Source organism: Fukomys damarensis, unplaced genomic scaffold, assembly GCF_012274545.1.
Source record: "Fukomys damarensis isolate Sample0158 unplaced genomic scaffold, DMR_v1.0_HiC HiC_scaffold_9, whole genome shotgun sequence".
Taxonomy (NCBI): Eukaryota; Metazoa; Chordata; class Mammalia; order Rodentia; family Bathyergidae; genus Fukomys; species Fukomys damarensis.
The window spans coordinates 41,781,211-41,794,486 of NW_022900921.1; the positions used below are offsets into that span (position 1 = coordinate 41,781,211).

The 13,276-nt window shown below is 55.4% G+C and overlaps 1 long non-coding RNA gene across 1 annotated transcript; it reads left to right on the forward strand.

Moving 5' to 3' along the window:
• The first annotated feature begins 5,744 nt into the window (after positions 1-5,744).
• Positions 5,745-7,841, forward strand: LOC117285384. Its single transcript, XR_004516437.1, has 3 exons — positions 5,745-6,346; positions 6,700-6,913; positions 7,492-7,841. It is a non-coding gene; the product is annotated as an uncharacterized LOC117285384 (long non-coding RNA).
• Positions 7,842-13,276: the final 5,435 nt, after the last annotated feature.

The following is a 13,276-nucleotide window of genomic DNA, read 5'->3' on the forward strand; positions in this document are numbered from 1 at the left end:
TGCTCACCCAACTTCTTAAAGGTGTTTTATGGGACAAAGCCATGAGGTGAGGTAGGTTCAAAGTTGGACAAAATTATAGTCAACTAGTAAGATTACAAGTACAGTTGCTTAGGTAATATGGATTCGCTGAGAAATCACAAAGTGGACAAAACTATGAACAACCTGTAAGACTTAAGTCTCACTTTTACTCCTGGAGCGTGAACAGCCAAGAGGCTTCCACGATGCTGGGCTCAGAAGCTCAGCGAGGCTCCAGGAGCTTGTCGGACAGCGAGAGTCACCCAGGAAGGACCACACCAGGCAAGTTGGCAAATAGACCTTTATTAGTCTGGCCAGATGGCACTCCCAAAGCCAAGTAGCTCAGAGAGGCAGCTAGCTCAGAAACAGAGGCCATTTCATATAGGGCTAAGGGGGGGTTTACACTTAAAACTTACAGGAAGAGGACAAAGGCAAAGAATCAGTTGATCTGAGCTAGTGGTCATCAAGCATATACTTGACCGTCACGTACTAATGATCAGCAGATCGATTATCTATTATTCCATTTACAACTTAGATTATAATGTTCAGAACATTCAACTACAGGCAAGTAAGGAGTGGTGTGATTTATGTTGGGTCTCTGTGTTCACTACAGTTTCCATTTAGTTTCCCAGCTACTTCAAAGCAGTTACCTAACAATTCACAATTAATCATTAGTTATCCTATAAGGGATGGGGGGAGCAACAGTCTCTACGTCGTTTGCTAGTCAACATGGAGTCGCTCTGGTTCAGTCAGACTCTTACGCAACCAATAAGATTATGACAAGTATAGTCGCTTAGGTAATATTGGTTAAATGGGGATCCAGTGGGGAAACAAGTCACACAGCAAGCATACGAGGAATGAGCAGAGGTTGTCAGTAGTAAAGGATGGGTCAGAGATCTTTCTTGGAAGGTCTGGATTCCCTACGGGGGGGGGGATTGACACCTATTTAGAATATCAATCACTGCTATTTATTATGGGTGTGGAGTTTTTCTCCTTTTATAGATGGCCTTTGGCAAAAGTGTCTTGCTTATCCTCCATGTTGGCTCCTCAAAGGCTGACCCTGTCTAACTGCCCACAGGATATCTAATTAACTTACCTATGTACAATATGCCAGGCTCCATTTCCTCCTCTGCTCTGTGGTCCTTGGCAGGCCTGGGCTCTGCAGGGACGCGTCTCAGCGTCCTTGCAGCTGTTGGCTCCAACAGAAGGCTTTGGCCTGAGCTGGAGGAGCGAAGGAGGGAAAAGCAGCTTCCTTTCTGGTTTCCTATTAGTGTGACTCTCCAGAGGCACGGGCCAGCAGCCACCTACTTTGGAAGGTGGGGCAGGGGAAGGAGGGGGACGGAGTTCCTGAGGGGTATCCTCAGGGCTGTCACAGTAGAGGTGGGTGGGAAGTGACCACCTGGCCACGCCCTGGATGAGCACCATGGGGGTACAGATGGGAAGGCGGAACAGCCCCACTCCATGGGCTCAGGGCCCTGCGCTCTTGTCCTGTGGGAGGTCTCGGCCCTTGTGAGGGGCAAGAGAGCAAGGACAGGGACAGGACCAAAGGCAGTGCGTTAGGTGGTGTTCAGGGACAAGTCACAGTTGAGAGGCCTCTCTTAGAGGCATGGCCTGAGGGTCCCAGCACAGCGCTGGGGAGTGAGGGAGGGCCATGGACAGAGGGCCAGGCCAGAGCACACAGACAAGGTGGGCAGGGGGGCCTAAAGGCCAGAGGCCTCTCCCTGAAAAGGCTTGGGAATCTGGCGGCTGCCCTACGGTTGTGATCAGCAGGTGGGTGGCTCCCTGGGGGTGGCAGATGATGGACCCAGACCTCTTTGTCTGTGCGTTTGTGGGGCTGGGGCAGGCAGGGAAGGAGTGTGGATCTAGAGGGTATGGAGCAGTCTCTGTGGACAGTGAAGTCACAGTGGCCTGAGGGCCCCATCAGGTCTTCACCACTTGGGAAAACCAGCCCATCACCAGTGCCCAGGAAACCTGTTTCCACCAGATCCACCTAGTTAGTGGCCTTGGGCTGTGGTTCTGCCATAGCTGCTATGTCTGTGTCCTTGTGTGCTGACAAGGGATGATCCCTGTCCGGCTCAGGGTTTGGAGGAAAGTCCCAAGGCAGATGCCTGTCAGGCTCTCTCAGGACACTGGTGCACCCTGCACCCCCACCCCGCCCCTTCCTACCCCTCCTACTTCCTAGTCTGGGGTTGGCGCCTATGCCTCTTCCCTGCAGCTGCCACGTGGTGGCTGTGGCCTCCTCCCTACTTCCATTCAAATACAGTGAAATGCAACACATGCCCAAAGATATACGGGAGACTCCCCACCCCATGGTGACATTACTGGAGACAGCTAAGTTAATTAGAAACATTATAGGCAGTCGATAGGGCTGGGTCCTCCAAGAAGTCATTGCAGAAGATAAATGTGGCTGGAGGCTCATTAATTGAAGGTCAGGCTTCCAGGCTAAAAGCATTGACTACACCCACATAATTCCCCTAGGGATGAACAGCAGTGACTGAGATTCTAAATAGGCATCAGTCACCTTGGGTGGGGACCAAAACCTCCCTCGCTCTTCCTCCCCCTATGCTTGCAGCCTTGCCTCGTGACTTGCTTCCTCATTTGATCCCTGTTTAGTCAATATCACCTAAGCAACTATCCTTGTAATCCTATTGGTTGACAATAGTTTTGTCCCACCAAATACCCACCTTGTGAATTCCCATTGGACCAATAATACCTAAGCGACCATACTTAATCTTATTGAATATAGTTTTGTCCCACCTTACACCCACCTCACCTAGTGGTTTGCTGTATAAAATTCCCTTGAAAAGCAGGGCTTGTGGGTAACCCACTTTGGGGGCTCTCCTTTATGTCTCTTAGACAGAAATTGTCTTTCAATGAATATTTCTTACTCTTCACCTCCGCTGTTCTTAGAATTCATTCTTTGATTTTACAGAACACAAACTCAGCATATCAGACATTTAGCAGGTTGGGAGTTATTTTTCCCTTATATTATTTGGATTATTTGGAGGTCCTGTATCACTAGACCATTGTGTCACACTGTGGACACAGTCTGCTCTGACGTGTGCTGAGACACATCCAGGGGCATTTTGTCCACCATTCAGCATCACACATCACTGTACACACTGCACAGACTCCCCCTGGCTGGCAGCCCTGCACACTCAGACACAGACACACAGTCACACTCATGCCCCAAGGGCAGGAGAAGCCCCAGTGGCTCTGTGTCAAGTGAGGGGCAGGGACAGGAGTGGGCAGGTGGGGAAGAATAAGGTGGGAGGGAGGACAACGGGTGTGTGTGGGGGAGGAAGTAAAAAACCTGGATTGACACAAGCGACTCCATTTTGTCTAAAACACACCTACTGCCCCTTTGGAGACCACAAAGTGTGCTTGTGGCTACCATAAAACTGACATAGCAGGAAGGGTTTATGAAGCTCACCTGCCAGATGTACTATCTGATCTCTAAACTCAGAAATGTTCCTGTGAAAAAAACCCACTCCCTAGCTAAAACATTTCATGCTATTCTGGTTTAGATAACAGGAGAGGCCTTTTAACTAATTGTACCAGAGATCCCAGATGTCTCAACTGCGCATTCTTTCTTGTTTCTGTAATTAGATAAAAAAGTTTACCCTGAGGTAAACGAGAGAGAAAAGAGAAAAAAATGTTTTGTTTCGCTTTTTTCTCTTCCTATAAAAACTTAACTCAAGTTCATCTTCAGATCTGACTCTGTGGCCAGTTCCACTGGAAGATAGGTCCTGGCCAGCAAAATAAAGTTCTTGTTTAGACTTCATCACCGTGTCGTGTCTTGGGTAAGGGTCTCACTGAGAGAATGGGCACAGCAGAAGGAAGAACTGGATCCTGGTCGGGGAGGGCAGAAGACAGCTGGGGTGCAGACCGGAGGATTTGAGCTGAGGGGGCAGGGTGTTGGGCGGGGGCAAGGTGCAGTGGAGGGGATGGGACAGGTAGGAGAAGGATGGGAAAACAGCTGGCGGGGTGGGGTCCCTGCCATGGTGGGGTAGGGAAAGCCATCCTGTCCAGCAGCCGGCTCAGCTGTTGATTACTGAGCATCGGCCCCTCCTCTGGCATGCATTTACTGGTGTCTTCTGGTGCCAAGCCCAGTGTCCTGGTGAACAAGTTTCTTCAATGTCCTGGTGAACAAGGTTTCTCCCGGACCTGCCCTTGGCCTCTGTGGCTTCAGCCCTTCCTTGGAGCCAAGCAAGACCGTGCCCACTTGATGGATAGGAAGCTGGAGCTGCACAGAGGGATGGATGTGTCACACTGGTTGCCCTGTGGTCTCATGAGCTTGGCCAGGACAGGTGGCAGTGGGGTGTGGCCAGTCCCCTTGTTGTCTGTCTGCCTCTGACCTGGAAGTGTGTTGCCTGGCACAATGTCCTGGGGAGCTGGGCCTACGATGGCCCCTGTGAGCCTTCATGGATTCATCTTGGCAAAGAAGGCCATTGCTCACCCTTCCACGGGGCTACTGGGTGGCTCTTTCAGCAGCCAGCATTTTCTGAGCGCCTGTGTGGGCCAGGCCTACTGGGCTGAGTGCTGGGGTACCACAGGGAGCAGATGGCCCAGCCATCCGGAGAGCCTGCGACAGGCTTCTCTCGAGCTTGGAATGAGACGTGGCTGGCAGGGCTGGGCGGACAGCAGGCACAGCATCAATGCCAGGCTGTCTCGGGAGCTCTTGACAGGTACACTCTGGCCACCTTCCATACTGGCGATGTCAGTGTTGGGCTCCCTTTGAGACTGCTCTGCCACTTACGAGCTGTGAACTCCCCAGCCTGTTTCCACTTGGCCTCAGTTTCTGTATCTGTAACATGGCGCTAGCCTACTTGTGGCTGCTGTTGTGAGCATATTAAATATGGCTTGGCTAGGGCCAAAACAAAGAAGCCACTCCCACATCCCAGTCAGGCTTTAGGGATCTCTTGGGGAATGGACATGTGATCCACTTAGCCAGTGGGCTCCGTTGGAGACTTTTGTTGGGGATGCTGGGAAAGATTCTTGATCCTCTCATGAGAGTTGAAGCCCCTTGTGCAATTTTGTGCAAAAGGAAAAAACTTGCCTACCATTTCCTGGTTTATTTCCCTCCTTAGCGCTTGTAACCACCTACCATGCTCTTTGGAATACTTATTTTAATTCTCTGTTTCCCACTAGGATGTCGTGCTGGGGGTGGGGAGATTTTCATGAGATGTGCACAGCAGGTCCCTAGTGCTTAGATAAGGTCTGGTATACACTAAATATTCAGTGTTAAAAAGCAGGGAGCAGCTTGGAGTGGTGCCGCATGCCTGTAATCCCAGCACTCAGGAGGCTGAGGCAGGAGGATCACTGAGTTCGAGACCGGCCTGGGCTACATAGCGAGTTCCAGGTCAGTCTCAACTACATAGTGAGACCCTGTCTAAAAAAAACAAAAACAAAAAAGTAGGGAGCTCACATGCCTGTAATCCTAGCACTTGAGAGGCTGAAGCGGGAGGACTGCTGTGGGTTTGAGGCCAGCCTGGGCCATCCTGAACTACAAAGCGAGACCCTGTCTCAAAAATAAACAAATAAATAAAGGGAGCGCCAGGAGCCAGGTGTGGTGGCACACACTGGTAATCCCAGCACCCAGGAGGCTGAGGCAGAAGGAACACTATGAGTTCGACGTCAGCCAGAACTCCTTAGCAAGAAGCCCCCAGGGGAGAGCACAGTATCTGTTCTGATTTCCAGCAGCTCGGTTAATTTTCACTGGAGGGAAGGTGGTGGCAGCCCCTTTCATCGGAGCGGAGCCGTCAACATGCAGTGCCCCAGGGCTGCCTCTGGCGGGTGCCGGGAATGCCGAGCGGTGTGGTCACCTGCAAGCTGGGGAATCGAAATGGGAATAATGAAGACGAAGGAAATGCGACGAGGATTGGTATTCACGGAGCAGCACCTGTTTCCAGGCCTGTTTTTCAATTTTTACAATAGCCCCACGAGTTACGTACCATTACCATTTCCCAAATGAGAAAATCAAGGCACAGACAGGTCAAGTCCTTTGGCGGAGGGGAGCAGAGAAGTGTCACAGGGGTGGCAGTCACGCAGTCACCCAGGAGGGGCCCGGAAGGGGGTACTCAAGCTGAGACTGGAGCCCCCTCCCCCTCCGCATGCGCCCAGACCATGCCAGATGTTTCCCAGCTGTGGACTGGTGCTCCCCGCAGACGCCGGCCCCAAGGCCCACCCTCGCCGGTGAGGCTTCCCGGAGGGAGCTGCGTTCGTCAGAGACGCTGGGAGCAGGCAGTGCAGAGAGCTCTGGCGTGCACAGGCGTGGGCGGACCGCGGCGAGGGCGCGATCAGTTCCTTCCGATCTCTTCTCGTGTCTGGGGTGAGTGTTTATTCACAGCCTCAGGCGCAGATGCACGCAACTTTCCCGGCCCAGTTTCCATCCGTGCCCTTTCCTGTGAGCCCCTCCCCCATCTGTCTCCTACCTGCAGCCCCAAGTCGCTTAGGTTGGCGCCCTGTGGCTTCTCCACAGTTTCCAGTCTTGGAATACGGTTTCCGGACAGGAAGGTGTGGAGGTTGCTGGACCAGCGGTGGCAGAGACTGGAAGCTGTGGGGATTGTAGGGCCACGCCCCGCTTCTGGAAAGCGGACGAATTGGGTCATTAACTGCAACGTGGTGCTACTGTCGTTGTTTTATAGTTTATGTGATTCCAACACTCTGATTTCTGTTTTTCAGTCTGCTGGGCATTCACTCATCACTCCAAAAGAACAGCACCCAGCATGCGCTCACACAGCCTTGTTCTGCACCCCAACTTTCACCATGACTGGGGGGAAAGGAAGGGCTTCTAGCAAAAGCAGTCCTAGGGAAACCTAGGTGGAAAAAAAGCTTCCGGCTTGGAGTCCAGAGAGGGTTTCCTGCATGGTGAGGGGATTGGGCAGGCAGATCACAGGTGAGAAAGAGACCTATGGGGGTAGATAAGGGACCCTGGAGTGGATCGGGGATCCCCTTTCTCCTGCGCATGGCAGGACCTGGGGAAGAGAGGTTCTCAGGTCCCAAGTATCCCCGAGGTGGACAGGGCAAGGGGAGCATAGGGCCCCATGCCGTGGGCAATGGAAAGGGGTGGCCCTTGGTGGGCAAGGATGAGGGAAGGGAGGAGGGCAGGCTGGCGTGGGATTGTGTGGGTGCTGAGGGCACCTGTCTCTGTGTACTGGCTGTATGGCTGTTTCCTCCTGGAGCCTTTCCCTGGCATCCTGAGCAGAACTGGAGCAACTCCAGGTGCACAGGTGCCCAACCCGTCTCCCTGAGGAGCTCCCCTGTCCCCCCTCCAAGGGCAGGGAGAGTCTGTCATTGCTGTCCCCAATACTACTGGCACAGTAGGCACTGTGGACATTAAGGCAGGGCCTGTCTGGGTGGGTTCCTCGTCCCTCGTCACCTGGGGGCGTTGGCCATGACCCAGAGGGGAAAGCCCTGCAGTCGTGTCTCCACCAGACCGGGGCTCCCCCTCTGTTCCCCTTCTCTCCGACCCAGCACACAGGCCCCTCCATCTGGTCCCCTGGCCCTGCCCTGCACACTGGGGCTCACAACCCTGTGGCCCCGGAAACGCCCTCTGCCCTCCCCGGAAGACGGAGTCTGCAGTTTTCCTTGAACACAGCACTTTGTGATGATGACGCAAACTTCAAATGCAGCTCTTTCCTGTCTTTGAGTCGAGGAAGAGGTGCACAGCAGGCTGCTGGTGAGAGCCCGACACCAGGCCTTCTGGCCTCAGAGTTGCTGGGTGCCCAGGTGAGCGGCCAGCCTCGGCCTTCTGCCCATACCCTGCCACCCTGGCCATCCTAGGGGACCCCAGAGAGCCAGGCGGAGAGCGACCCTGCACCTCGCAGGTGTGAAACGCGGCAGGAACTGACTTTACACCTCGCTGTGTATGTGAGGAGGGTGGGGGCCAGTGGGGCTCTTGGGCTCAGCTGCCCGAAGCCAAGTTGACTGTATGGGTCCCCGCTATTCATCTAGAGCCAGCACTGAGTCGGTGTTGGGGACCCAGACCCCACGTGGCCTGCTTTTCCTCCACTTCCATCTGCACATCCCCAGGTAGGTCAGGACCAGATGGAAGCGCTGGCTGCTGTCTGTGGGGTGGCCTGGGGCTGGGCAGGGACGGTGTCACCCAGGGAATCCACAGGCTGCTGGAGGGGACCGGGAGGGCTGCGGGACTGCGACAGCTGGGGTCCGGTTCTAGGCTGGCCACCCTGTAGGAGGTTGCCCTGCAGAGGGTCAGCAGTGGAGGAATCTGGGGGACACTGTCAAGGCTGCATCCTCGGCCAGGAAGCAGAGAAACCTCCAGGGAAGTAAAGGTCCCCAGCGCCGGGCTGGTGAACTTGACACCAAATGTGGATGCTCAGATAAGGTGCTGTGGCAAGGGGACCCAGGGGATAAGGAGCCAGGCATCTGAGTTCTGCTCAGCTGCTGTGCGCCCTGGGCAGGTGCCTGGCCTCTCTGAGCCCCAGTAGTGGCATCTGTTCAATGCAGACCAAACGTGGGCCGTGGTAGGGGCTGGTCCTGACTTGAGGGAGGATGGGAAAGGCTTGTGGGAAGGAGCAGGGCTGCATGTGACAAGCTTGTCTTGGGCATGGCAGTGAGCACACACGAAGTGCCTAATGCAGCATTACTTAGACATATAGTCAAGCTGGGCGTGGTGGCGAGCAACTGTAATCCCAGCACTCAGGAGGTTGAGGCAGGAGGATTGCTGAGAGTTTGAGGCCAGCCTGGGCTCCATAGTGAGTTCAAGGCCAGTTTGGACTACACACTGAGACCCTGTCTCAAAAATAAAATAACAACAACTAAAAAAAGAAATTAGATCAGAGATGCCCACAGTGGAAGGTCCTTGTGCCTCCTGCGTGGGTCAGCGTGCAGAATCCAGGGCTTCTCCCCTTTGCCCACTGTTGGTGGGCAGCCTGGATGGCGTTCACATGCATGCTTGGGGGCCAGGGACATTGATTCATTGAGTTACCTCCACCACTTACCAACTGTGTGACCTTGGTCAAGTTACTGCCCCTCTCTGTGTTCAAATCTACCCGCGAAGATCAAGGGAAGGGTACAGACTGCGCCACACTGAGCTCACTCTGACATTTCCAGAACGAGTGTTGAGACCCCAGAGCCAGTCTGCACTGTCTGTATACATCTGTAGTCATGGCTTGGGGCCAGGGGTGCACTGCAGAGGGTAGGGGGATGTTGTTTAGTCAGTCAGCAAACACAGTCTGCTGGGTTTTAGAACCTGCCCTGGATCCCCTAACAGCCCAGCTCTCCAGGCCCTGACAGGCAAAGGGCAATGATGCCTGGGCCAGCCTGGGCTCTGTGGGGGTGTAGGAGCCCTGGGGACCCAGCTCAGAGCTCTCCACTGGTGGAGCTTTGCTGGAGAGGTTAGTGCCGGCTGCTGGTCAGAAAAACCGAGGTTCAAATCCCTGCCGTTTTCAGGCTCAGTGGTTCTGAGCATGACACGTGGCTTTGGGGTGAGGCACAGGGACACGGTTCTACTGACTGGGGGCCCTGTGGATGGGGTTGACAGGGTGAGCAGGGGAGACACCTAGGGGCTGTGCAGCCCTGCCCCCCAGCTGTGGCAGTTGGCAGACATTGGCAGACATTTTTATCTCTCTTCCCTCTCCTCCCTTCCCCTCCCTGCCCCTCCCCTTCTTCTCCCCCCCTTCTCCTCCCCTCCCCTGCCTTCTCCCACCTCCCCAGTACTGGGGATTGAATGCAGGGCTTTTACATTCAGCCACATCTCTAGCCCTCTTTTTATTTTGAGACGGGGTCTCACTAAGTCACTTAAGTTGCCCAGGCTGGGCTTGAACTTGGAATTCTCTTGTCTCAGCCTCCCAGAGTGGCTGGGATTATAGGCATGTGCCACCATACCCAGCTCCACCTGGCAGACATTTACTGGGAGAAAGCGGCAGCACGGGAGGTGAGTGTCCCTGGGCTCTGCCACGGGACACCCAGCATGGTCAGGGATGAAGGAACCAACAGGATGACCATCTGTGGCCACTGGAGCTGTGATCCGAATAACAGGGACCTAGGAGCCCATGGGAAGTGCCTGGCCCCGCTGGGCAGGGAAGATGGGACTAGGGAGCCTTTCTGGGTGGAGGGGACAACTGAGGGACCTGATGTCTGCGGTCGACAGAGGTGCTGGGTCCCTCATCTCAGCAGCGTTTCCGCCTGCACATCTTATAGGTGCCTGTTGTGGTGGCCTCTGTCACCGCCTTGGGGACACACATTGGGCCCTGGCTCCATGCCTGGCTGATACGGGCACTACAAAGCCTCCATTCTCACAGGCCTCGCTCTAGCAGGGGACACAGACACTGTCGACATGGTGATAGGTGCACCACACCCTAGGTGGTGAAGAACTGAAGCTGGGCCAGGGACCAAGAGGGGCTATGTTAGATATGAGGTCATGCAGGGATTGGGGAGGGGCATGACATTCAGGCAGACTGAATCAGGTAGAGGGGTCCCAGTGAAGGTGCACAGGTAGCAGGCATAGGCAGTGCAAAGGCCCTGAGGTTGGCTGAGCTGTGCAGCGATCTGAGTGATAAGGAATGGGGGTGAGTGGTGAGTGAGCCAGGGTGTGATGGGGACATGCACAGGGCCCTGGGGACTGTAGTGAGGACGTAAGACTCATCTAGAGTCAGGTGGGAGCCCTGGAGGCTCTGGAAATAGGTATGATAGCAGAAGGGCCCGGTGCTGGGGTTCCTGCTGTCTTAGGCCACAGTCAGTGAGCTTAGCTCACAGCTCTATGGGGCTGTGATCCCAGGATTCTACCTGATGCCTGGGTCAGGAAGGACCTAGGAAGGTGTCTCCTGCCACCAGGCATTCAACACTTCTGAGTGTTGCTGTGGCTGATAAGGCCAGCCTGGGCTCCATAGTGGTTCAAGGCCAGCTTGGACTAACTGAGACCCTGTCTCAAAAATAAAACAACAACTAAAAAAAGAAATTAGGTCAGAGATGCCCACAGTGGAAGGTCCTTGTGCCTCCTGTGTGGGTCAAACTGCCGAATCCAGGGCTTCTCCCCTTTGCCCACTGGGGCAGCACTGGGGACCTTGTGTTGGTGGGCAGCCTGGATGGAGTTCACATGCATGCCCAGGTGGCATTCTGCAGGTGACAAACAGCTGCACAGTGCCTGCTGGGCCCCTGGAGCCCAGTTTGGTCTGAGAGGGAAGAGAGGGACACAGCTCCTGGGACAGAGGACAGGGATAGAGTGGGGTGGTGGCTGCGCCTTCTGTCTCTAGCTGAAGCAGCACACAGAGCCTCCAGGCCTCCTTCTGGATCCCCAGGGATCAGTGTGTCCCTTCTGTACCATGGCTGCCTCAGTCTTCCCTCTGGACTCTCATACGAATTGGGGCTCTGGACGCTCAGTGTGTGTTCAGGGCCCGTGACTACATGGAGATTAACAGAACTATGAAGGTCCTTTCTCCACTCAGGAGGCTGAGGCAGGGGGATCACTTCCAGGGACCTTGTCACTCTTCTTAAAACTTTAAGTCCTCCCGCTGCCTTTGAAATACATCTGGCCAGGGTCCTTTTCCTGTGGGGTGTGCAGGGCATTTTGTGCGCCACTTCAGCTCCCAGAGAGGACACCTGAGTTTTCAGCCCATCCTGCTGAGGACCAAGGGTCCCTACTCACCCTGGCAGGCTCAAGCTGTACCTGGGGCCACCCCGGGGCTATGGCTCTGAGAGGGGTCTTTCAGCCGTGAGTCTGGAGGACTTGGGCTGGGCAGGGAGGAACAGGTCATGGGGGTCAGTCCTTCAGCCTTCAGCCCAAGTCCTGCTATCCCCTGGGTAAAGCCTGGGCCAGGGCTCGGGTGGGAGGCCGTAAGTGTGCAGGACACCCGATGCCTGGTCACACGGGACTCTGCCGATCGGCCTCTTCCACCGCCTCTGTCCTTCCAACCTCCCAGCCATGGGGTCCAGGGTGCTCGGTCCCCAGGGGCTAATGAAGATGGTCCAGGAAGGTGGAGGCAGGCAGGCTGGCTGGCACGGTGGCGGTTGTCACCGCGGTCACCCACAGTGAGCAGGGAAGTGGGGAGGAACAGGATGGCAGGGGGACCTATACTTGGCTTGGGGTCTGCGGATTGGGGCCCTGGCTCAGCCCTAGGTCCTCTCCTGCCCCCCCCCCCCGCTCCCCCCTCCACAGGGTGCACCCCACCAATTTTTTTCCCGCTTCCCACTACCCAGGTTGCACCTGCAGCCACCGAGGGGTGGAGCTTCAAACCCTGTCTCTGGCAGCTTCCTGCCACAGCTTCCTGTCCCAGAGCCTAGGGCCACCCCTCCCTCCGCTCCCTCCCAGGGTCCCAGGACAACCTTGCCTCACCTGGTCCTGCTCCCCATCTTGGGATGAGCAGGAAGGGCTGGTAGATGGCCAGGAGCAGGGCTGGGTGGGGGATACCGCATGGCGGCGCTGCTTGGACAGAAGAGGAAGGAAGGCAGATAACACAGCTAGCTGAGGCAGGGGGCTGAGGGGTTGGGACCCACTGCAGGCAGAAGGAAGCCACAGAAGGTTGTTGAGCATGGGAAGCTTTGGGAAAGAACTACCCCGGGGCAGCTTGCAGACCCCAGAGCTCAGCTGAGGGGAAACTGGCTCGAGCTGGAGGTGGGGGTTGGGAGGCGTCAGCCAGCCACAGGTGCTGTGTGAGTTAGATCTGGATCTCGGGTCATATTAATAGAAACAGCTGGTGGAGATCAAAGAGCAAACCTATCTCAGGCGAGAGATCTGGGCTGGTGGAGAGCTGGGTAGCTACAGACAGGATGATTCCAGAGGGGCCTGGGCCGGGAGGACAGAGGACGAGCAGGACGAATCAGTGGGAGGAGGTGTGGGTGACTGCTCAGGACCAGAGAGATCTGTGAGGCTGAAGCAGAAGGGTGCCCTTGGGGACCTGGCATCGAGGAGGTGGAGACGGCAGTGCTGAGGATCTGCTGGAGGTGCAGTGTAGACCATGGCTGGATGAGAGCTGGGCTGGAGTCAGGGATGTAGTAGTCAGGGACGGACTGTTAGACAGCCCTCTGTGTGAGTCCTACTCAGTAAGGACTTCTCGGTGTGTGACCGCTGTGCTCAGCCCAGCCCCTTCCTCTTAGTTAAAAAGGAGGCATAATTCATGCGCAGTGATTTTGTACACTTAGTGAGAAATCCCAAGGTTCAGTGAATGCATACAGCTGGGAAACCGCCACCTCCTTCCAGCTGCAGAGTAAGGGACGTGGTGGCAAAGCCTTAGCCCCAGCATGTGGGAGGCTGAGGCAGGAGGACGGCCAGGTTGAGACCAGCCTGGGTGAGACGGCAAGT